The sequence below is a fragment of the Halichoerus grypus genome, chromosome 10 (genome assembly GCF_964656455.1).
Source record: "Halichoerus grypus chromosome 10, mHalGry1.hap1.1, whole genome shotgun sequence".
Lineage (NCBI taxonomy): Eukaryota > Metazoa > Chordata > Mammalia > Carnivora > Phocidae > Halichoerus > Halichoerus grypus.
Window position 1 is genome coordinate 92,482,380 of NC_135721.1, and position 26,294 is coordinate 92,508,673.

A 26,294-nucleotide genomic window follows, 5' to 3' on the forward strand; every position below is an offset into this window, starting at 1 on the left:
TGTTCTGCAGTGCCCTTAGGATATTCTGCTAACATTTTAATGACAGCCACAAATCAAACATTTACAGTTTGCTGAGGGAAAATACGAACATTTCTCCATTGGTGTTTCTTTCTGTGTGTGGGGTAAAGATATGGGAGGGGGAGTAGAACTTGACATTCCTGGTTTACGTCCTTGCCTTGTTTTTACATCTTTTCCACTTTCAGTCCAGTGAGATGGGCCCATCCCTTTAAAGTAAGCCCCATTACACAGGGTCTATTTTAAAGGGCCATCCCATAAAACAATGTGTGACAGGATTAGAACACCTGCCTTTAAAAGAACTTCCTCCCTGTCATGTGGGACTTGATTTAGCACCGAGGCACAGGATTTCCCTGACAGCCTGAGTACCTTACGAGGCCCGAGTACAGGTGCAAAACAGATCTTCCCAGGACCGTGAGCCGGGCTTTAAGCAGAGTACAGTGCCGTGTCACGGACTGTGGCCATTCTCGGTGAAGAAATCACTGGGGAGGAGGAAGGATGGACCAGGGTAGCCAAATTTTCAGGGCTGAGTGCAAATTTCCCTCATTTATACAACAGCAAATAAATATCTGTCTGGTCAAAGCAGGTGACTGTATATACAGGTGTCTACTTGGCGATCGCTTCTTTTGTTTGTGTACATGGACGGGAGGCTGCATAGAAACACAGGTGTGCCTTTGGGCCCATTGACCATATTCAGTGTGAAAAACGTAGGTCCCAAGTCTTGATGGAGAAGGGAAGACGTTCTCCTTGGACCCCAGTAATTTCCATTACAGGCCTATAGATGGGCTCCTGAAAGGACCAGATGCCTCAATGTAGATCACACAGGCTTGGTGGATCTTCCTGAAACTAGCCCCATGTGCAAGCCCAGAAGCACAGCAGAACCATGTTTTTGGTAATAACTCGAAAGTGACTTGTCCCCTAAGATGGGTGAGCTGAAATCTGGACCGAGAGCTTACACCGCACGGACTGTGAGGTCAGGCTAACCTGACTCCAATCCTTCCACTAACTTGCTAACTGCACATCCTTGGGAAAGTGATGTAACTTCCCGAAGCCTCAGTGTCTTAATCTTTAAAATGGATGTTATACTACCCAACCAATTAAATGAGATGATAGCTGAGAGCACTTAGCAAGAACTTGTCACATAATAATTACTGATAACTAGCAGGGCTAACAGAATTACATTCTTACTGACGGTCTGACACGGTAGGGACAGACCACATTTGTTGTGTGAATCCTGACCAGAATTTTAAGGCGTCTCTTTGTATTCAGTGAGAAAGATCTGATTCTAGTTTATGTAGGCTGGTGAGGGAGGGGTACGAGTGGCATCTGCCTCTCTGAAGGCCAGCTCATACCGCATCGCCCTCATCTGGGTGCCTATAGACTCAAGAAATTTAATAGCTTAGAAGGCCTTTTGAGGCTAACTAGACTAAGTGCCCTCAAACTGGAGTCGTGGTAACTCCAGGGGTACCCAGTGTCTTTTGATGAAGGACACAGTCATGGAGACTTTTATGATAGCTAAGTTCCATCCCTAACTTACATGTTACCTCTTAGCTAAAAATCTATGCATGAGGACGAATTTGCTGGTAGGTTTACCATGCTTACCATTCCCACATTTCCTTTCAGAGGAAATTCATTCATTCATTCATTTGTTCATTCATTTATTCATTCAATATCCACTGAAGAGTACCCTCCGTGCCCTCAAGCACTTTCTAAATGCTCAGGACACAGGGCATCTGGGTGGCTCAGTTAGTTAAGTATCCAACTCTTGATTTCGGCTGAGGTCATGATCTCAGGGTCTTGCGATCCGGCGCCACGTTGGGCTCCATGCTCAATGCGGAGTCTGCTTGAGATTCTCTCTCTTCTCTCCCTTTGCCCCTCCCCCCACTATCTCTAAATAAATAAATAAGTAAATAAAAAAATAAATAAATAAAAATCTTAAAAAAATGTTCAGGACACAACAGTGGAACAAATAAAAATAATCCCTGTGAGAAGACAGACAATAAATAGGATAAAACAGTAGAATCAATTGCTTTTTCCATGGTGACACATGTTAAGGAGGAAAAATGAAGCAGAGAAGGGGGATTGGGAGAATTGGGAGGGGCAGTTGCAATTTTAGATAGAACATTCAGGAAAGATCTCACTGAGAGAGAGAGAGACCCACATGAAAGCAGGATGCCTGCCTGCAGATTTCTGGGATAAGACTGCTCGTGGGAGAAGGTGCAGAATCTGTGTGCATTCAGGGACGAGCATGGGGCTAACTGGAAAGAGGAGGAGGGCTTCTGGGGAAGCAACATCCACTCTCATAAAGCATCCTTTTACTTTGGGATCTCGCCCAGTAGAATCAACTGGGAGACTGCTGTGCATTTCACCAAGACTGCCATTGCCAGGTAAACCTCAGTCAGAAGACCGTCCAGTAGGTCTTCCCATCTTTGGGTCTGTGCTTGTCAGTCACAGAGATAGTTGGGGAGATGTGACCCTTTGTGGCTGCTTGCTCTGAAGAGTGTGACACTCCTTGAGAAGGTGGAGAAACGAGCCAGAGAGCCCATGGAGATTCCCTGGCAATAAAATGCTTCCTGCCACTGCGACATGGACTAGAATACAAAGAAGATTCTTGTGAGGGTGGGTGGATCTGCAGTCCTGAAAGAGCAGAGAACTGTGCGTGCCAGACAAACAAGGGGTCTGAAGACAGGACAAAAGCAAAAGCATGACCAAAGACAGAAACCCATTGCTCAGAAATGATGGTGTAAAGTTGATAGTTTGGAGGAAAGAGAAGTCTTTAAATTTTATTTTGCTTCAGAGTGAACATTGGTTAGGGGAGCAGACACCTAAAATGTCTGTTGCAGGCAAGATTCTGGAACAGATTACTCATTCTGTTTCCCTTTTAAGAGGAATCTGATCACAAGAAGCTAGCATGAGTTTACTGAGAAATAGCAATTTCACACTAACCCTTATTTCTGTTTCTTTAAAGGAATACTGGATTAAACCATATAGCGGTCATTATATTTTAAGGAAATTTTTGGCCGAAGATCAGAGAAGACCCCTCTTTTCTTGCCAGAACCTAAATTAATCAATAAGCTTTATTTATGAGGGAGTGAATAAAAAATAAATTTTAAAAATCACAATTCTAATAAAAAATAGACAACAAATCATAGTCCTTTTCAATAAAATCTAAAGATGGTGTTAATAAATACTCAGTTCTCTGCTAGAGAGATTTTCCTATTTGAATAGTCTCAAAGGTGTGAGCAGAACTTGGGATTGACTTTACTCTGTACTTTTACTCCTTTCCATCCTAAGAATGTCAGGGAAAAAAAAAAAGGAAAAGAAAAAAAGAAATTCACCTAAGGCAGTGGTTCTCAAAGTGTGGACTCCAGACCCACAACATCCGCATTACCCGGCAACCTGTTAGAAATACAGATTCTCAGGCCCTGCCTCGGGCCTGCTGAGTCAGACACTCTGGGGCAGAGGCCTTGCAATCTGTATGTCAGTGAGCCCTCCAGCAGATTCTGATCCCACTGACTCAGAGAACTACAGCTCTATAGTCATGGACAGCTTGTGGTACTTATGTACGTTACCTTGTACAGCGGAATGGCCTGGTCCTGTTGTACTCTGCTGTTAGCAAGAGTTCAATAATCCTCCTTTGTCCACAGCTGAAAGAGGCATTTTCACCTGACAGATAAATGGCCAAGAAGTCCCTGTGGCCTGCTAGACTACAGTCAGATATTTGACAGGGTGTTCAGTGATGCAATTTGGACAGAAAGGGGAAAGGTAGGGAGAACCCTATGACAATCATTTGGGTCAGTAATGAGCTGACAGGCTACGTACCATATACACTAAGGGAGCACCATCAACCCATATGCAGGACTCCAACAGTGTAACTCATGGCTCTGAATGCCTCACTGATTTATGTGTTTTATTACTAACCTAGGTGAAAACTCCCATGATGTGTCTCTCAGATTATCTAATAATGCAATAGGTTATTGATGACATTGTCTAACAAATTAGGATTCAAAACACTGATAAACTGCTGTGGACAATTGGCAGGGATTTTTTGTTTTGTTTCGCTTTGAGTGATGAATACTTTTTTTTTTACATTTTTACATTGGAGACTCAAATGTGATGACCCTAAGTTAAAAAAAAAAAATGGTGGTGAGTTGACCCAGAAACTATGTTTGTGAAGAATTATCGATGGTACTAGTTACCATAAGATCTCTAGGAGGAATCATGAGACATGGCGGCCACACATTTGACTTCAATATTTGATGACCTTACCAAAACTATTGGGTCTTAAATGAAGAAGGTCTTAAGTTTGCCTTGCTCAGATCACACCTACAGAAGTACACTTATGGACATCAGTAGGAGCACATTTCAGGAACATTGGCCAGGAAATGGAAGATATGCAAAACCATGTTTAAGAAGTATTGAGAAAGGGTGTAGGGTATTTAATCTGAAGAAGACATGATTCAGAGGCCTTGCCAGCCATCTTGAAGTATTTGAAATACTCTCCTGTCCAAGTAGGACCAGCTTTGTTTGGTGTGGCCACCAGGGATAGAAGCCAAATAAGGAAGAGACAACTGGGAAGACTCAATATACAAAAGATTTTCCCAAGAAACATAAAGGTTTCCCAGGTTGTAGTAACCTCTCTGTGGTTGGAGTGCTAAAATCTAGAAGATTACTTAGGGGGTGAGGTTGTGGAGATTCGAGCAGCATAAAAATAAACTGCCTTTAAAGTCTTTAATCCCTGTATCCTTGCATGTAATTGTCCTGGTAGCATGATGAGCATATAAAAAAAATAGTTAAATCTTGCACTGTGCTTACTATGTTTGGCATTGTTCTAAGCCTTTTGCATATATTCACTTATTTAAACAGGATGATAACCTTATGACAGAGGTACTACTATTATCCCCATTTTACAGATGAGGAAATCCAGGCACAGAGAAAAAAAAGTAATATGCCAATGACCATAGAGCCAGCATTAAGCAGAGCCGGAATTCAACCCAGACAATCCAGCTCGCACCCAGGCCACATTATGCCGTCATGCTTTCCAGCATAGGGATGAACTCTAGCTTGCCCACAAGAGTACACTGGTTAAACAGACCAAGCAGCTCACATCAAGGGAAAGACACGTATGTATACATGTGCACATACACTTACATATATGTATAAACAGATATGAATACGTAAGCATAAGGCCCTTCATTGGTTATGATCCCAAATCCTTGTGAACACAAATGCCCTAAACAAGAAAATCCTGGTAAAAATCATTATTAACTCCGGAAATTCAAGGCACCCAGTGTTTTTTCCTCCTTGTAGGTTTTGCATTTGCTGCTCCCTCGACTGGAAGCCTTTTCCTTGGGCTGTTTCCAAGATAGGCTCCTAATCAGGGAGGTCTATCCTGACCTAATTTAAAACATCTCCTAATTTTCTCCCTCTCTGTGATGTTATCCTAACCTATTATTTAATAGTTCTTATCTCCATCAGATACTGTATTATTTATTTACTTCTTATTTTCTCTCTTCTTCATCTGCAATGTATCTCGATGCACAAAATCTATGCACTTTTTGAATTAGTAACTGGTTGAAGGGTTAAAAGCAATAGATGGGACCCTAAAATAAATATGTAGCTGAGTATAGGAATGAATAAATCAATGAATGAAGGAGTAAATTCTGGAAGTTTCATATGATTAAAGATATTGCCTTCATATCACTTCACATCCATTAGGATGGCAGCTATTTAAAACAAACAAACAAAAAAGCCAAATTAAATGAGATAAACCAGAAAATGACAAATGTTGGGGAATTTGCAGAGCAATTGGAACCCTTGTACACTGTTGACGGGAAGGTCAAATGGGCAGCTGCTATGGAAAACAGTATAAAGGGTCCTCAAAAAATTAAAAATAAGATTACCATATGATCCAGCAATTCCACTTTTGGGTTTATACCCAAAAGTGTTGAAAGCAGAGTCTTGAAGAGGTATTTGCACACTAATGATCATAGCAGCATTATTCACAATAGCCAAGAAGTGGAAGCAAACCAAGTGTCCATGGACAGATGAATGGATAAACATGTGGTATCTACATCAATGGATTATTATTCAGCCTTACAAAGGAAGTTCTGACACCTGCCACAACATGGATGAACCTTGAGGACATTATGCTAAATGAAGTAAGGCAGTCACAAAAAGACAAATACTATATGAAATCACTCACTTGAAGCATCTAGAGTCGTTGAATTCATAGAGACAGAAAGCAAAATGGTGGTTTTCAGAGTCTGGGAGGAGGAAGGAATGGGGTTTTGTTGTTTGATGGTTCTGAGGTTTCAGTTTTACAAGATGAAAAGAGCTCTGGAGATGAATAGGGGCGATGTTTTCCCAACAATGTGAATGTACTTACTGCCACTGAATGGCACACTTAAAATGGCTAAGACGGTAAATTTTATGTGTATCTTATGTGTTTATTTGTATGTGTATTTTATCACAATAAAAATAATGATAATAATAATAATTATTATAGAATATACCTCCTTCATGAGCCTGTGAGGTTTACATTATTTCAATTTGAGCAAAGCTGCTACTTTCTTTGTTAACCAGGTGCCACGTGCAAACGTCTCAGGAGACACGCTCATCTCACACTCATCTTCAAAATTCTGTGCAAGGCTACCATTGGCCTCACCAGTTCAGGTTCTTGGGAACTTTCTTGCCTAGGAAAGTGATGATGGAAACTCCAGGAAAAATATTTTCCCATCACCTTTTCTTATTTGGAAGACACATTTTTTTTCCAGAACGAAGACCAATTAGCTTGTCAACATGGAAGTCTTACATTTCTTCTTCTAAATATCTTTACAGCCTGCTAATTGGATTAAATGTTGAGGTCACGTGACTTCTACTGCCTGTGTATATAGTAATTTATTTTCTTTCGCTTGAGTAATTTAGGCAGAATCTCATGTTGGGGTTAATTTCTTTTTTTTTTTTTTTTAAAGGGAGTTTTTTTTTTTTTTTTAAAGATTTTATTTATTTATTTGAGAGAGCAAGAATGAGAGAGAGAGAGAGCATGAGAGGGAGGAGGGTGAGAGGGAGAAGCAGACTCCCTGCTGAGCAGGAAGCCCGATGCGGGACTCGATCCTGGGACTCCAGGATCATGACCTGAGCCGAAGGCAGTCGCTTAACCAACTGAGCCACCCAGGCGCCCCTGGGGTTAATTTCTTCTTGGTTTGTTTAGGGAGAGTGAATGCTGTTCAGACACCTGAGATGCACTGCTCAGCAGTCCTTGGGTCACTCATATGGCCCGTGTGGCATCACGCTGCTGGGCACAGTCCTTATGCAGACAGCACGCACACATCACAGACCAAAGGGCCAAATGCTGGGGGCTGGGGTGGGAGTGTTGACCTCTGAGCCTCCTACTGTGGGCTCTTGTGCTTTCTCACTGCAAATGTTGTGGCTTGGCTCCCTGCACCTGGGAGTATACACCTGTAAGGCATCTAGATGCATGATTTTCTCCCATCCCAGCTTTCCAGAACCCTCCTTGCTTCACCTACTTTGCATCTGTTCATCCTTGGCTTTGGTGAGTTTCTTTTTCTGACCTTGCTCCTGGCCCTATCCTCACATTTCGTAGACAGATATCATGTGTTTTTTTTTTTCCTGCTAGCGTTTCTCTTTAGTTATTTGCCATGAATGTGTCCCCAAGGCTGCATAGCAGGGACATCTGGCACACAGCTGCTGGGCAGGAGTCCACCTTGCTGGCCCTCTCCTCAGGGACCCTGAGATCCCATCTTTACTGTCTGTATCACTCTCCCTCTTTCTATCTAGGACACTGCTGTTGCCTGAGTTATAGAGCTTGTAGATGTTTAGAAAGAGGTTGGGCTATGAGGACAGCTTGCATCCCTTGAGCCTCAATCCTTCTGGTGTGACCTTCCTTGTGATGCTTAGGCTGGACTGTCACCCTGGCAGTTCTCAGCATGCACACTCTTGGGCACACCTCCCACTGCTGATGAGTAGGTTACTGAGAGCCCCAACAGTAGCAAATTAACTTGCAAATAGTTCTTTCTAATGTGACAATGCTTCCGAGGGCTAATCCCATTCTCTCTCAGTTCTGCAGATTTCCAGGAGGAAGTCCAAGTCAGGAGGGCGGTAGCCACTGTTCCTTTTCGCACTTGCTCATTTCCCTTTGCGCCCATTTCCACTCATAGCCCCACCATTTCACAGGGGCACACTTCCTTTGCACCTACTTTCAGAAACAACTGGCAACGATATCCTTCTAAACTCCTATCTCTGCTAGCTAGACAGATAATACTGTTAGGTTGCTTCTTTCTCAGTTGCCTGTTTCCTCCCAGAAATTATTCATGTCAAGTTGAAGTCTGTTTCCCTGTCGGCTGGAACAATCAGAACTGAGGAATACATCCTCAGTGTGTGGCTGGCTGTCCCTCTTTCCCTCGCCTACAAAGAAACTTTCTGTAGCATCTGATCAGCACAAGTGAGTGCCTGAAACTGTCTAGCTGGTTGTCTGAGTCTGTGCACGGTCACCCCGGCCATCCCCTGGACTCTGCAGAGCACATGCATATTTTCTCAAGCTTGCACTCCTTACTCTTTTGCCTTTTGTTGATTAAATTTGGGAAGAGTCATAATTACTGTGACATAAATGTGTTCAACTGTGGAAATCCTGTCCTTAGAAGAATCTGGCATAGCCTCCTGTAGTCAATCAAGGGCTTCAAAGAAAGCAACTAGGGGCATCTAAAGTGACAACAGTTGCCTGACAAATTGCCATTTCAAATCCCTTTGAACTAGAAGAGCGAACTTAATAGCTTTCAGCCACTGATTGTTATTCTTTAAACGGGGCTTTTCTTCTTGTCTTTTGGGTCATCTGCTGAGCCCTGCTTCTGCAGCCTTGGAGACAGTTCTTGCCCCCAGTTTTGGTTAAAATTGAGATATTTCATACTGTTTAGTGGCTGCCATTTGAATTTTGTCTTCGACTGGCCAAGTCAATCATGCTGCTGGAACAGTGCCAGGATAGTCTTTACTACCAGTGGGGATTACTGTCAGCAGCCGCATTGGAACCAAACACATTTTTGTTTAAGCGGCAATTTTAAATTAGCATCAGATACAGAGACCTGGCTTATGAGACCAGGATCTCACCATGGGTGGGGGACCAAGGTGGATGAAGCACTGTTCTGTGCCAGATGCTTCAGGTATAAGGATGAATTTTATTTCATCCCTGAAACCATGCTCTGAAGCAGCACTATGCAGTACGGCAGCCACTGGTCATCGGTGGCTATTTAAAATTTCTATTAATAGAAATTAAATAAAATGTAAAAACCAGTTTCTCAGGCTCAGTAGACAGATTTCATGGGCTCAATGGCCACAGGTGGCCAGTGGTTACTGTGCTGAACAGCACAGATATAGAACATTTCCATCATTACAGAAGTTTCTATTGGACAGTACTGCCCTAAAGTAGGATTTTTTTCTCGTTGTTCAGATGCATAAGATTTGATGCAGATACATTAAATAATTTAGCCAAGGTCACTTTGCTAATGCATGTTACTTTGGGACTCAGAGTCAAAATTCCTGGAGTCATTTCTCATGTTGGCTTCCTCCCACATTCCCTCCTGCCATGGGGCTTCTCACACCATGACCTCTCTTCTTAAGATATGTATGGTCCCTTGACCGCATCTCCACCTCCACCTTTCACCTAGTTAACTGCCACGCATACTTCCGTGCTCAGGCCCATGTTCCTTTCTCCGAGGATGCCCCTTTGCATGGGTCAGGACTCACCATTCCACCCTTTGTCATCCTTTTCAGTGTGTACTTATCCATTTCCTTGTAATAATTCCGGGTAATCTGATTGGTTTCTTGGCTAAACTTCTGCGAGGAGCTTTTGCAATCTGCTTCTTACATGGATACATAAGTACACATATAAACACACATACATATGCACCTTTTGACTTCTCTATTGTATGTAGTGAAGCTAACTGGGCTTTTAGAGAAGTCCTCCAGCAAGATTTAAGTAAGATCTTTGATGCAGGATTGAAACTCCCCCTCCTTGTCAGCAAAAGCAGTCCACAACTAACCCCATGCATTGCATAAAGGTCAATATTTACATTCCAACTTTTCTTTTGGAGCCAATCATAATCATAAACTTCTTTTCTCAGCCAAAGCCACCTGTAACAGATGGTGGCAGTGCTTGCCCATTTCCTCCTGGCCTGACCACCTGACAGGAGAAGTGCTGCCTCTCTTTACTTGGCTCTTTCTCTGGAGCCTTGAAAGTTGACTCTGTCTGAGAACAGAGAAGGCTGAAAGGAACCTGGGACAGCCTTTAACCAAAGACTGATGGGGGTTGGTGTGCTAATACTCCAGCCCTCAGCCCCTGAGATTGAAAAACCAAGATGCATGTTTCATGTCACTTTTCAGAGTTTCTTTGCAGCATTAGGGGCAGATTACCCAAAGTAGCAACTTGCTTGATAGCTCCCTTATAGCTCTTTCCCTTCTCACTTTCCTCCTGGGGTCCCCTGGGATCACCTCTCAAATAAACACTTGTGCTCAGATCCCCTACTCATAAGTAGTTTGCTATACAGTTGAAAACCACAACACACATATCCCTCATATACAAGATAAGGAGTAACATGAAGAAGGAAAGGGGCTCCCGGGTGGCTCAGTGTGTTAAGCATCCAACTCTTGATTTTGGCTCAGGTCATGATCTCAGGGTCGTGAGATTAAACCCCACATCGGGCTCCGTGCTAGGAATGGAGCCTGCTTGAGGCTCTCTCTTCCTCTCCCTCTACGCCTCCCCACTGCACTCACACATGCACGCTCTCTCTCTCTCAAAAAAAACAAAACAACAAAACAACAAAACAAACCAAAACAAAACAACCAACGAGGAAGGCAACGACGAGGGGAGGGAAAATACATATTGAGAGTCTACTTTGTTGGATTTCCAAGACAGTGTTTCACATAATCCTACACAGAGCCCTGTAAAATATCAGGATCATATAACTGAGGAAGAAACAGAGGCTCAGAATCACAGTATACCCTGCAGCCAGGTTATGAACAAGTTCTATGAAGCTCTTCCATGTGACTTCTCTATGTGATATTATTAAACAGCAAATATGCAATGTAATTAATATGTGATCGTACATAGCAGGAATGTTTGGGATTGGAATGACCAGATGGTGTTTCTTGGAAGCCTTGACGTGGAGGGATCCTTTGGCGAGGAGGGTATTTGACAGGGCATTCTGGGAAGCAGGCTTGGATTCAGAGGCCAGAATGCGTATTTTGGCTTCACATGTTTTCATTCATTTCTGAACATATTTTGCCTTTGGCTTCTCAGATCCTAAGACTTTTAAAATAACATATGTCAAAATACTTATCTTTTCTGCTATTGCTATTGGGGAATTGAATTAACACCCATTAAAAGGAGGTGCCTCCTTGTGAATTGTTGGGACCGTTTTCAATAAAACATAAAAGAAGATAGTTGTTATTTTTAGAATCATATAAAGAAAACAAAGCTGACTGGCCAGGCATCTCAAAAACATGGAAGTAAAAGTAAAACCAGAGTTTCCATTGGGGGTGGAAGAAAGGCCCACATTAGCAAGCATTCTGTAACCAGTGCCAACTGACAAATACCAGTGAGGATGTGCCATTGAGCAATGTTCTGTCGTCAGATTCCCATGAAGGCTGGTAACACAACTAACATTGTGCAAAGAGCCGTGGGAATAGTGTAAACACCAAGAATAAAGATGATTTTGTTGACTTTACAGCCCCATTGTCTAAGTGATGAAGGACCCATTGTAACTGGTAGTTCACAGATCCCATTTCTGACTGCACCTATGTGCAGGTATAGGTGTCAAAAAAACATATGGCTCTAGTTTGAGGCTCTCAGTAACATAAGCCTTGCATTCTCTGGTCCCCATGGGGAGCTGCGTTGGACTTAAGTGGTACAGAGAGTCTGTCCTGCCTGAAGGCCAGGGAGCTGGGTTCTTAGACATCTCGTCAGTCTGTCACTGGCTCCAGGTTGCTCTCTGGGAAGCTGGCATGGGAACACAGATGCCCAGAAATATGGCCGTGGAGAGCCCTTCCAACAGGTCCCCAGGCAGCCAGTGAAACGTACCCCTGGGGCTCTGGATCAGCCACCAGCAGCCTCTGCTCCAGGGTCTTCTGTAGAGACTTCTCGAATCTCGCTTGAATCTGTAGCCCCCAGATGTGGAGGCATAAGGGGTGGCAGGCAGGAGGTGGGGAATGGGAAAAAGGAGAGGGAAGGGCTCTCTGTATATCTTACTACTGAAGTCTGCCTTTGAAAGTCTACTCTCTGCCTCAGGAAACCTGATCCTTCACCCAGGAAGTGATCTTCCCTCTTCACTCACCTCAAAATCTGAGTCACAGGTGGTGCAACATGGCCAGGCCCAGCATGAGCAGCATTGTGGGTATCTCCTCTCTCCCCACCATGTGAGATGGAGGGGCGGTTTATTCATGTGAGTGAGATGGAATGCATTTCCTTTGCTCCTCTGTGTTTTCATAGTTTTCTCTACCCCACTGGTAGGCCCTCTTTTCTCAGCATTAAAGAAAGCACACCTTCTAGAGACAAGTACTACTAATCATATGGAGACAACAGAGCCTAAATCTATATTGAGGAACAGCTAGGTGTGTAATTAGCAAGGCATCCATTCCTCTCTTGCAATCATAGTGCTGACTACCATGTTGATTTCTTGCCTTCCCCTCATGGAGGTTCCAGCGTCATGCTGGGCCCTCGAGGCTGCTCTCTCTGTTTTCCTCTGGAAAGGCACTGCTCTTGATGAAATTCTTACTAATTATGCAGTCCCACCTCATCGATAACAACAATGACAACCTCTGACATTTATGTAGGGAAAGGACATCATTTCTGTTCTTGTTAAGATGGCCCAGTAAGGCAGCTATTTTGAGCCTTTGTTCACTCAACAATGAACACTAACTATCTCTCAAGTATAGCTCTGGACCAAAAAACAATGAGGGTAGAGGGAAAAAAGAAGGGGAAAAGTCACAGATCAGGGTTAAGGTTGAAATATGAGGTGTGAGCTTCCAGAGAGCTTTGAGGGAATTTCTGAAGATTTTGACAAGGGTGGCTGTGGGTAATGAATTTGATCCCCTTCAATGGTAAAATGGTAGAGATAAACAACCATTGGATTCCTCTCTGGTCACTGCGCTGACTGGGCTGGGGTTCCTTGAGTTTACCTCATGTGGACAGTAGACCACAGGGGTCATGGATTATTTTACTTGGGTCCAGATACACACACACACAGACAGGTATGATATATGTATGTACACATATATATATAAATATGAATGTATACATATTGTCTTATTTAATCTTCAACTAATGCTATGATCTAGATGCTGCCCTTTACAGAAAACTGGGACTTCCTGATATTAAACAGCTGTGCCCTTTACCTCAAATTTGGTGCCTTCTTCATCACATTCTTCTGAAATCTCTGGATTTACCAAGAACCATCACTCTTCCTCCAGAACTTCCATCCAAATTGAGAATATATTAGATAGAATCTTCCAACAGCAAAGGAGAGAAATTCCAACCAAATAAGCTTAAGCAAAGAGACAAATGTACTGATGCATGGAAATGGGATGACCATGACCAGTCATCACCAGAATCCAAGTTCTCAAATGATGCCATTATGATGTGCGCCTCCATCACTTGGCCCTGCTTCTTTTGTGTTAATTTTGTTCTTAGGCAGTCTCTCGGCAAAGGTGAGAACAGATGAGAGAATGCCAACGTTCGACTACCTGTTTGATTGGCCTTGGTAACCACCACTCAGGTGGAGAAATCAGAGACATGCACTGTACCCTAATGCTTTTCAGCCTGAAAAGCCTCATTTTCTATTTATATAAAATCCAAATGTTTGTTCTTCATTGTTTCACCTTTGCTCTCATGTTTCTTCTTGCACATATCTCTGAACTTTCTCTTAAAGCAAGAGCAAGTTTTGTCCTGCCCCCAGTGACCCTTAACTCTATTTATATGTTTGTTTTTTTCTAATTATAATGCAGGGACAGAGTATCAGAGTAACCAGGGGTGTAGTCAATGAAGCTTGTATTTTACAAAACTTTACAAAACTTTAATTCTACTCAGTAAAATACCAGGTGCTGGGCTCTCTCAATACTAAGGGTTGTAAGAAGGTGAAACCATTGATAAGTCTACCAGCCTCTTACCCAACTAGTGACTGTCATCTCAAAGTCTGCTTTACCTGCATGCTCTTGTCTAAATATACTAACTTAGTATATTTTGTCTAAATATACTTAGTATATTTTTGTCTAAATACATGAACTTAGTGTATTTTTTCTACTAACACCTTTCTTTCCCCCAACACAATGGATTCCCCATAGTGAGTGTCTACTCAACAAAATCCACTTTGGCTCTGGACTGCAGGGAGGGAGCTTTGGGCACACCAGGACTGAGACAGTTCTGAAAGAACTGATGGGACTATATCTGAAGAGCAGATGGGACTATATTGAGAGAAATCCACAGAACCAAGTGTCCTGCAGTCCTGTACAGGCAAAGGAGCATACTTGCAAGCAGTTTTCCCTGCAGCACCCCAGGTTAGAGGCAGTGAGGCTGGGTGAAGTGGCCTGTGGGCAGCAAAGTGCTGGAGGGTAGAACAGCTGTGCTAGGGTCTGCTTCTCAGAGGGACTGAAGCAACAGAGCAATATGTATGAAAGTGTTGGGCACACATGCCTGGGATCACTCATGCTCAAATAAACTACTTGCACTGGAATCCTTGTCTCAAGATCTCTTTTTTGGGGGAATTCAATCTGAGATGGCATCTACCTCTAATATACCATCATGCAGGCACCAAGGAAAGACAGAAAGCACAAAGAGGTAACAGTGAATTCCACTTAGAGGGGGTTCCAAGGAAGACTTCTTGGAGGTGATGAAATCAGAGTTGAGGGAAGAACAGTCACTGAAGGTTTTGGAGATGAGGAAAGGCAGGCACATAAAGCAGAGAATCAGCTCAATGAGTTTCCTCTCTGCAAATCTTATTTATAGAATACATATGTACATACATACATAAATATTATATACATGCATATATGTGTGTATGTACATGTGCATATATGTACATATGCATATATGTGTGGGAATGGGTATGTGTGTGTACATCTGATAAGATTTAAACTATTAACTCCATCTGTTAATATTTGAATTTTAGCTGATATTAAACATTCAAACTAAAGATGAAATATCAGATGCTTTATGGTAAACGAAAATGGATTTGGAGTTTTCTTCTCCTGGTTCTGCTTTTGGTCACAAGGAATACAAGGGGAAAAAGAAGCATTTATATTTATAATCCCCCAATTCTTTTTAAGGACATTGGGTGCTTGTAATCACAGGGTCCCTTAAGGTTTAACAGGAGCAAGTGTCCACCAACGCGGTCGTGGCTGATATATGACCAGGTCTGGGGAAACCCAAGACTGTCAGGGGAGGAGGGGAAGGAGCAGAGTGAAAAGTGGGGCAGGGAAGACAGAAGTTAGAAAACTCGACACTGTGTTAGGGGGAGGAGAAAAGTTTAAAAAGTGATCTAGTTTTTACATGGTCAAAAAGGGAGATCTGAGAAAGGTGGTTTTATGGAGGCAATCCGTCTGAGAAGACATATTTCAGATCTTACTCCTTACGTACCCGTTCCTTGTTCTCCCCACTTTGGCACTACCTAGGTTCTCACCTGCTTGGACAGTAGGTCTGCATTTATGGGGCCAGGCTTTTATACAAAATGAAGTGGGAACAGTGGGATAGCCCAATTCCTCAGTCAACACTTTCCTTATCAGAGTGGAGCCCAGGGCTGAGAGCAGGAGGCCTGGTAACATCTCAGGTAATGTCCCAGGTGTCAGAGTTCATGGCAGTCATCACATGTAGTTACCCCATGAAAGAGGTACTGTCATCCTCACCCTTGGGGATGGCATGAGCTGGGAGATACATGAAGCCCAAGCAAATCACCCTGGAACATTAATTTCTCACCAAAAATGCACAAACAATAGCTAATAATTTAACTGGTAATTTAAATGCTTAAAAAATACTAAAAGAAATGTGGATGTGCTATGGAACAGAATGCAATTTGTAGAAATTAAAAAAAAAAAGCCCCAAAGAAGCACTTTGGTGGTGACAGGCTATTTTGGACTAAGTGCCCCAAGACTCCCTGGAATATACATCCAAATCCTCTGATGTTAGAAGAAGGATATTTGGCTGAAAATTCTGAAAACTTTTTTGGAAAAATATTGAGCCAAGAGCCCAGCTTCAGGGTCTCCATCTGTCCCTTCATTTTGTAAGGTTATAAATTCATTTTCAAGTTCAACTAAAATAAACAGTATGCTTGTTATGGGCCATTTTTTGGAGATTCTGAAATAATATCGAGGTTCTGCTCCTCTGGGTACACAGACAAGTAAGTGCCTTAGAAGACACTGTTGGATCATAACATCATAGACATTGGGGAGGGTATGTGCTATGGTGAGTGCTGTGAATTGTGTAAGACTGATGAATTACAGACCTGTACCTCTGAAACAAATAATACATTATATGTTAAAAAAAAAAAAAAAGATAGTAGGAAGGGAAAAATGAAGGGGGAGAAATCGGAGGGGGAGATGAACCATGAGAGACTATGGACTCTGAGAAACAAACTGAGGGTTCTAGAGGGGAGGGGGGTGGGGGGATTAGCCTGGTGATGGCTATTAAAGAGGGCATGTATTGAATGGAATACTGGGTGTTATATGCAAACAATGAATCATGGAACACTACATCAAAAACTAATGATATAATGTATGATGATTAATGTAACATAATAAAATAAAATTTTAAAAAAAGACACTGTTGGACCTTTGGCCCATGCTCAAGGTCCCTAGTGCTTAGTTCCAGGTCTTTGTGCCTAAGAGCTTCCTCTGGCTGAGAGTGTGCTTTGCCCAAAGTTTGAAGGGGGCTAGACATGCCAGGGAGTTCATGTTCCAGAAGCAACCTCTTAAAAATGAGGCACCTTGTTCAGTAGATCAATGGACCAGCTTCCTTGCTCTTTAGTGGGACAATTCTCTGAGGTGTGTTCTTACAATGAACCCATCTGTCCACAGGCATAACTTGCTCCATGCCTTATCTTTTATAGGTCCTCCTTTCTTCCCATCTCCCACTGGTGGCTCCTCAAGTTCTGTCCCAAGTCAAGTGTTGGGCATTAGAATCCTTGTCTCAGGGCCTGTTTTTTTTTGGGGGGGGCGAAGGTGGAGTGGGGAAGCAAGACAGCATCTGTCATGCACTGTGAGAAACTGTAATGGATGTGTAATGCAAAACTAGGAAGCCCAAAGAGAGAATAATGAATTCCAGGGCAGAATGCTGAGGTGGGAGGCAGAGGGAGCAAAGTAAATTTCTCAGAGGTGGTGCCATTACAGCTTAGTGAGGCATGGTGAGTTGGAGCTCACCACATGGTTGCAGCAATGAGAAAGGTACACAGAAGTAGAGGGGAGAGGATGCAAGGCCATGAAGCACGAGGACACTTGTTGACCTGATGGGGAAGTAAGAGCCCATTGGAGGCCTCATTTGTTTCATCTGCACAATGGGGGTAGGGGGCCAAATAGCCTTCTAGAACCTGTTGATCCCTAATATTCTGTAATCCCAGCTTTAACTCTCACTCGGAGTAAGTGACTGGAGGCCAGGATTGTGGACTACCAACTCTGCCAGGAGCCTTCAAAGAATTTTGCTTAGCAGCACAAGGTAGGAGCAAAGGAGAAAGAAGGAGGGCAGACAGCCAACACCCCTACAGAGGGCCTGCTTTTAATTTAAGTCACATTGGGTGATGAGTCTCCATTGACCAGGATGCAGAAGAAGGGGTAGACAGGCTGTGGTAGACAGGTGGTTCATGGCTGTGCCTTTTGGAAGGAAACTGAGTCTGGAGGAGAGAGAGAAGGAACCTGGGGGCAGGAGAGTGTAAGAGAGGGTGTATCTCCAAATAGAAAATTGCCTTAAAAAATGAGTGAGCTAAATGGAATTATTAGCAGAAGGAGACTAGATGACAGCTTTCTCCAGAGGCTTGGGGTGTGGGGTGGGTGGAGATGGCTTCACGCTGCTCTTCTTGGAGTGGTCCTCCCTCATGAATGAAATACTGCCATGCTTGCTGGAGATCTTACCACAGTGGGTTTAATAGCCATGAGTCAAGATGCAGAATTTATACAATATTGAAAAGGAAACTTCTTGGATTTATTCAGGTGCATACCAGATGTTGTGCTGGCATTCGCCCTGCAAGGAGGGACCCTTGGAAATCAACTGCAGGCCCTGGAATCCCACACTCCTTCCTAGTTAACCCTTAGGAGACCACAGCTACCAACTCTGACACCATATGTAGCCAAGAGGGGCTAGTGGTCATAAGTCAGGCAGTCAGCAACATTTATTCAATGTTCTACATGCAGAGCCATGCCCAAAGCACAATAGGTAATACGTAAGAAGTATCATGAGGGGTCTCTGTGCTGCAAAGAATTTATTTAATCTGTGTGATATGATCTACATACAGGATAAATGGTTGTGATAATTTGCATGTTGAAATTCATTTAACTAATTGTAAGGTCCTCTATTAGGGGAAAAAATGTCAACTGTAAATCTGTATTCTCAGAGTTTTCATGTGTGTGGTTGGGGACCCTAATTTGGAAGCTCACAGGAGAAGGGGGTCATGCTTTAGCCTTTGTGTACTCTTTCCCCTACCCAAAGTCTCAGGTGATGTATATGGCAGGTGTCTAATAGATGTTGCTTGTTGTGAAATTCCTCAGGGGACCTTGGGTCCACTCTTTGTGGGCCACATAGCTCTGTCCATGTCATATGACATCTCTGGGCCACGGTTTTCTCATCCATAAAATGAGAGATATTCTCAAGATGAAGTCTTCCCTTTCCCCTCCAAGAAATACCATAAAATCCAAACCTGTCCTAGGGAAGAAGCAGCAAGTAAAACCCACATGGGTTGAATTCAGCCATGAATTCAGGTGTAAAGCTGGATTTTTTATGGAAAGGATATCCCCTTGTTGGCATAGACTATCTAAGAGTGTCCCTGCAGTGCTTCCCCCGATCTTGTTTGAGTATGAGTCATGCAGTATGGCCCTCATTACTATAGAGCAAGGAAGCACTTGAAAATTGGTTTCACTGACCACAAGAGAGGGCAAAACACTGTGGTCTCAACAAAGCCCTTGGACCTTAATGCTTTGGGTGACAACTGGATTAAGTGTTTGCTTAAGGAGACTCCTAGGTAAGAAGGAAGTCCAGAGCAAATTCAGTTATTAGAAATGACAAAAAAAAAAAAAAAAAAAAAAAAAAAAAAAGGTGATCATTAGAATTGGCAGACCAAAAAATAATGGAAGAAAGTTATTTGCTTTGCCGCATTGATCAAGGCAAAGCTATCTGAATCTGGAAATTCTGGCATGCTTTGGCATAAAGTCCTTATGGCCCCATCAAGATGTATTATCATGAGCAGTAGGCATCCATGACTGTGTCTCTCTTTCTAGCACTTTCTTTCAGGTGAAATGTGTATTTCTCCCATTCAGCCATTGGTTCTGTTAAGACTATCAGTCATGAGTCTCTGATATCCTGGACACTGGTGGGCTGAACTATCTAAACTGAACCAATCAAAGTCTTCTATGAAAATTCTTTTAACTGGAATTGATTTTGAGGGTCCTAATTCCTCCATGGTCCCAGCATTCCAGTAGAAGCCATAACTCCAGGTTCCTCCGACAGCCAGCCAGGATGAAGAGGAAAGCACACAAAGAGAACAAGGACAGGAGACAGAGTTCCAGTCCTTGGTCACCCCCAGGGCCAACTCCAGCCCCTACTCTACAACTGCTTTCTTGAGGTTTGGTGTTCTTTTTTCCCTCTCCTATTTTAAAGTGTCTTTCTTTCATTTGCAAATGTAGAAATCCTAAATGAAAGAATTTGCAAATGGAAGAATCCCTGCTCTGTGTGTAGGCACACACCTTCTCAGAGGTCCTGGAATAATAACTTGCCATTTATTGCCACCCTCAGAGTCTAGATTGCTCTGCCTCTGGCTCCATCTGTGGTTTCTTAACCTAGGAAGGCTGGAAGAAACAAGTGGGTTTGCCCATTGTGAGAAAGGTGCTGAACATTCTTCCTATGGGAAGAGTATCTCTAGAACATTCTAAGGAAGGTGAACCAGCTCAGGTATCCAAGAGTTGTGATTTCATCCTTGTTCAACTAGCCATCCTCCTAGGTGGCTGTCAGAAGATAAGGTCAGAAGCACAACTTCAGAAGAAGGTTAGATCTGCCTTTGCCCAGCATGATGAGAGACCTTTGGGATAAAAAGGAAGAAATGATGACAGGAGAAACCAACCAAGGAATTGTGTTGGATTAGACAAACCCATCTGCATCCAAACTTGGCGAAACAATCATTCATCATTTTTGAAAGCAGATTTTAGTCTACAGTTGTGGCTTCTCCAGGGACCTAGAAGGTACTGGGCATAGTCCTTTTTGTGGGATGTGTAATATTTCTTATAGAATTTCTGACTGATAGATGTTGAAGGCAAGAGAATATTCAGCAAACTATCTCCTAGTAACCGAGGCCAGAGAGAGGCCACAAACACCTAACTCTTAGCACTCCCAAGATCTAAATCAATAAATATTTGAGGCTATTGCCAGTTTTCAAGGCTCTTGCTTTAGCAATGTGTTTAAGATTCAAGAAGGAAAAGAAGCAAAGAGAATATTCACCTGTGAGCCAGAGTCAGAGTCAGAGCCCAAATCAGGGATTTTGAAGGCTTTCCTTTCCTTACAGAGTGCAGTCAGAACTCTCCAGGGATACCACAAAAGCTTCCAAGGTAGGGCTTTTTACATATCTCCAGTTGCATCTTCCTTTTTTATGTCTTACTTTTTGTTTCTGTTCATTTCCTGCCTCCTTTTGAGGAATTGCTCTTTAGGATACAAAGAAATGGGATACTTCTCTAATAGTTGAAGTGTAAAATCATATTAGCAATTCAAAGGAAAATTTGGCTATGATCTACTTATTTCTCTCCCAAGTGTAAGCCCTAAAGAAACTCCCATGTTGCACAAGGAGGAATGTTCATTGAAGCACTTTTTTTCCCTTATTTTTTGGTGATTTCTTAGATGTTTTTTATTTGAGTATAGTTGACATGCAATGTTACATTACTTTCAGGTATACAACATAGTGATTCAACAGAAGTACCTTTTGTTTTTTTAGTACTCTAAAATTTAAATAATCTAAATGTCCATCCACTGGCAATGAAATAAATTGGAGGTGTATTTTAATTACTGCAAGTTGTTAAAACCAGTGAACTACATCTACTTATTTCAGCATAGGTGACTTTGTAAAGCCCAACACTGAGAAATAAAGCAAATTGCAGAAATATTATATGCAAATAATACCTCATTCATATACATTAAAAAAATGAAAAGACATTCTTTATGGGTGCATACAGATATATTATGAATTTTAAGATATGGATAAGAGATATGTGAACCACCTTCAGAAAGAGATTTCTTTGGTGAAAGAAGCCAATGGGATAGTGGTGAGTTATGGTATCAATGAACATTGTATGTCTTATTTTAAGAAGGTCCAAGCAAATATGGCATCATTTTTTTGGATGTTCCTTTGAAAAATGTGGGTGATGTGTGCATGGGTGCTTGTAATACTCATCAGTAAACTCTGAAGTATTTGATAATTGAAAAGGTTTTGAAAGAACTAAGATCTGATAGAACAGCAAATAGAAAAAACAATGGATGTAATATTAACATAAAATAGTGCAGAATTAAAGGGTAAAATCTAAACAGCAAAACCCCTACTTTATTTTCACCTTCTATTTTAATTTATATCATCTCTGTTTAGGATTTTATGAACACTTCAATTTTGTAATCATATTGTATGTGTTTTTACAAACCACCTCAAACCCTTTTTAGAATGAGGCAAAGTTTAAATAAACAAATAACAGAGTGCCTGGGTGGCTCAGATAGTCAAGCATCTGACTTCAGCTCAGGTCATGATCCTGGGGTCCTGGGATTGGCCCTGCATTGGGTTCTCTGCTTGGCGGGGAGTCTGCTTCTCCCTCTGCCTTTCCCCTGGCTTGTACTCTCTCTCGCTTACTCTTTCTCTCTCTCAAATAAATAAAATCTTTAAAAATAAATAAATAAATAAACCAATAAAGCATCAGCCCTTTTCATAACTAAATAATTAATCCTAGTCTTTCTAAGGCATATTATATGCCTTCTACCATTATTTTGGTCACTTTAATTATATAGAGAGGGTCATTATTACTTGTGGCTAAAGGATAAGTCTTGAAGACATTTAGGATGAGGTCAACAAACTTCTTCTTTAAAGGTCCAGATAGTAAATATTTTAGGCTTCACCTGCCAGACAGTCTCTGTTGCAACTACTTGATGATACATTGCAGCAGGAAAGCAGCCATAGACAAAATGTAAATGAATGGGTGTGGTTGTGTGCCAATAAAACTTTATTTACAAAAGCAGGCAGTAGGCTGGGTTCAGCCAAGTGCCATAAATTTGCCACCCCTTATGTAGGAGACAGTACTCTCCAAGGAATTTTATAGGCTATCCTGAGGAGCATTTCAAGCTGTGCCTTCCTTGAAGAAGCCACAAGATAAATCACACCTTGGTTCTTTGTTTAATATGGACAAGAGCTTTGACTTCCAAAACTCACTGGAATAAGGCATTTTTTTGTATTTGTTTTTATTTTAGGCAGCTTTTCATCTGTACAATTTCAGTTTTCCCCCTTAAAGAAGTGCATCATTTCCAGAGACTTCACACTTTCTTTAAAGTCATTAAATCTGTGACTTGGGTAAGTCTCAGGAAAATTCTGTCCAAGAAGATGTGGCACCCTAACTAGAGAGAAGACCTATCAGCAGTGACTTGCCCAAGATGGGATCCCTGCAGCATCCAGCTGCAGCATCCAGCTGCCAGTCTGCTCCCCTACAGACTCCCATGGAGCAGATATTTAGCCAACCACTCAAGAGCATGAAGAGAAGGGGAGAAAAATACTCATTCACTGTTTCTTTCATTCATTTGACCAATATTTTCTGAGCACCATTTATGGATCTGACCATGCTGGGCATGAAGAATATGGGTGTGAATAAGAGTCATTGTGTTTTCCCCACAGAACTCAAATCAGCTTCTCTGCAGCAGAGATTTGGATGGAGAACGTCAAATATTAAAACAAACCAGGACTCTAATTCAGCTGGCAGTTCTCATTCAGCTTGAAAGCTGATTGGAAAGGAAAGGCAAAAGCACATTTCAGGTAGCATGTACATAACCAGAAACGTAACAAGTTGAAATCATCCAATAGCCATGGACACATGAATGTGAAAGGATCTAGAACATTGGCCAAAATATCAACCTTATTGGAGAAATTCCTAACTGGAGTTCAAGGGGGACTTTTACCTGAATAGGATTAGTGGTACTTTCATGATTATTTTTGTTATTATTACTTAACTTTATGAGTATTGCCAGCTGATCTTAGGTGATTTGATTACACAGAAGTCAGGGTTTTGTGTTTGTTTTGGTTTTTGTTTTTTTGTTTTTTTTGGTAGAAAGTGGTAGCCTCCAAAGAAATTAGAGGTGAGTGACTTCTCCTCCCCCAACCTGGTTCCTAGGCCACAATGAAAACCAGTTTCAAATAAAATTCTGACACACATTTTAAATTAAACAGTTTAAAATTAAACAGTTATTGTCAGGCAAGCCCAGAAGCAGTTCATACAAGTTGTTCCGCTGGGTCTCTGAAGTTCTCACTCTGTCCCTGCAGGCACTACAACCACAGGCCTCACTTGGATCGTTCGCTTACAGTGGCCATCCACGGTTTCACAGACAGGCTTTTGCTAATAATGTGGCTGACTGCAGGCAGACAGAACCCTCTGGATCCCTGGCTGCATGTAGAACAAGAAAAGATCAAGCCTCAGAATTGTCAATTCTCTGGCTGCGTGTCCCTGTTTATGCAGGGTAATGTTTGCACAATAATTTGCCAATCTACATACTCGTTTACCTTCAATTTCACCAAATATGAACACATTTTCAATGTGTATCAGCTTACTAACAGACCACAAACTTCACTGAAAATACACATGATAATAACCAAGCTTCAGATAGTGTTTGCAATGTAAATAATAGAAGCTCTTGCTATCACTGTCTCTGGAGACTGGCTGCCTCTCTAATGGGAGGCAAGTGTGGGTGCTTGGCTGGAGCACCATGAGTACTTGAGTTGTAGCTCAACCCAAGTATTAGGCACATGATTTCACATCTCTCTTTCTCTCTCTGTGCTCAAGTATTATAAAGTAAATTACAGAATACAACAATCACGGAAGCTCATAAATACATGATTACTATCTATGCTTTAAACAATTCATTCACGTAATTACTGAGAACTGGGGGGAATGGTTATTTTTTTAAGTGGAAGTGAGAAGATAGAGCATAACAGTAACCAAATCCAAGGAAATATCCATTAACAAGCCCCCTGAACACATACATCTAATAGATGATAGAAAGATACATAGATTGATGGATGGATAGATAGATAGATAGATAGATAGATAGATAGAATAGACCCTGTTGAACAAATGAAAGTTGTAGGCAGAGCAGCTTGCAGTGGTTGTATCTAAGACATGTACAACATAGACTATTAGTAAAGGCATCATCTTCACGTGGCTACTGTGAACAATGACAAATCTGAACCTAAAGCCATCTTCTGCCCTATAACAAAATCTGAAAAATCATAGACAAAGAAGTAACATAATGTGCTTATTTGGTGCTGAATGCTTCACCTCTACCACCACATTAACCCTTTTCACAAGCCCCATGTGGTAAGCAATGTGATGTTCATTGAGGAGATGAGCAGTTACTAAGCCCTCTGCCCAGTGTCATTCAGTTGGTGAATGGCTGAGCTGGTGCTAACCCAGTCTGAGTGAGTCAAAGCCCATGGTCTGTCCACTCTACTACATTGAGCTTCTGGTTCCCTGCAAATAAGGGGACGTTGAAGCTTATCTAGCTCTTCTGAATCATGTGTGGGTTTTGGCCATGATGTACATGTTTCTATGATATGCATTTTTTCCTGTAGATTGTTCTAGATGTGTCTGTCTTTTCATCATGTGAACTCTTCTCAAGGCTAGTTGAATGTCATTCAGAGTCATGGACATTTTAGTTTACAAAATTTATAAATGCCCAATATTTTGTGAGATCATTAATGAGATCAATTCACAAGTTTGCCATAGATCAGATTTTCCCTTCTCCTTAGGACCCCGTTTCTAAGCCCCTTTTCACAGAAGATGAGCTTATTATTTCTGGGAAGGTTGGAATTTATCTTTTTTATTTTGAATTTTCTCAACTTCCCTTATTTCCAGTTCAAATTACTTCTATCATTACTGACCCCCTCCTTCTCTGCCACATCCAAGGAATAATGATCTCTTTCCTTATCAAAGAGAATCCTTTGCCTTTGAATTTGGTTTTCTTTCCTCCTGAGGACTATAATCTATTCATTATCACCATTCATTCTTCAACATCTATTTTTCTTTTTAATTCTTCTCCTTGACCAATAGAAGATGATGCTCCCTGACAGAAAGCAGGATTCTTTCTGTCCTATGACATTTTCCCCCTGACTTATGTTCCCTTAATTTTTCTGTCCTAACACATTTTGAGGCTCAGCCTTTCAGAGGATTTGTACTGTATCTTATTCACTTATGTATTTCCCAATCTTTCCCCACCTCCTCTACTCAGATAATCTGATCTAAACATTAAACACTAGATAGGCAACACTTGCTCTTGTGCTGGCCTTGATTTTGCTTGTGCGGAGTATTAATATTTAAAAATTTGTTTGGACAGCTCCAAAGGATAGAAGATACATATGTGACTTGTTCACTACTCTAGCAGATTCAGCATATAGTGAATGTGCAATAAACATTTGTTGAATGAAAGACTGGATAAGAAATGAAAAGAAAAGCCATCAATATAAGATGTAAAAAAAAAAACTAAACTAAAACATTGCTCAATATTTAACTCTTTGGTATTGTGAAAACCATATTATCAGATTGTGCTTTTCATTTCATTGGCTATTAATGATGACGAATACATAACCCTATGGTGGTTCCCTTAGTGCTCCTGGAGGCAGGGATATGTAGGTATCACAAGAGCAGGAATTTCTTGCTTTTGCTTCCTACTGGAAGCACAGCTCTTGACATGTAGTAGGCACTCAATAAGTATTTGTGCAAAGAATGAATTAATGAAGAATAAGGAAGTTGGTCTCCTTTCTCACTGACTCCAAAGTCCTAGGCCAGACCCCCCAAGA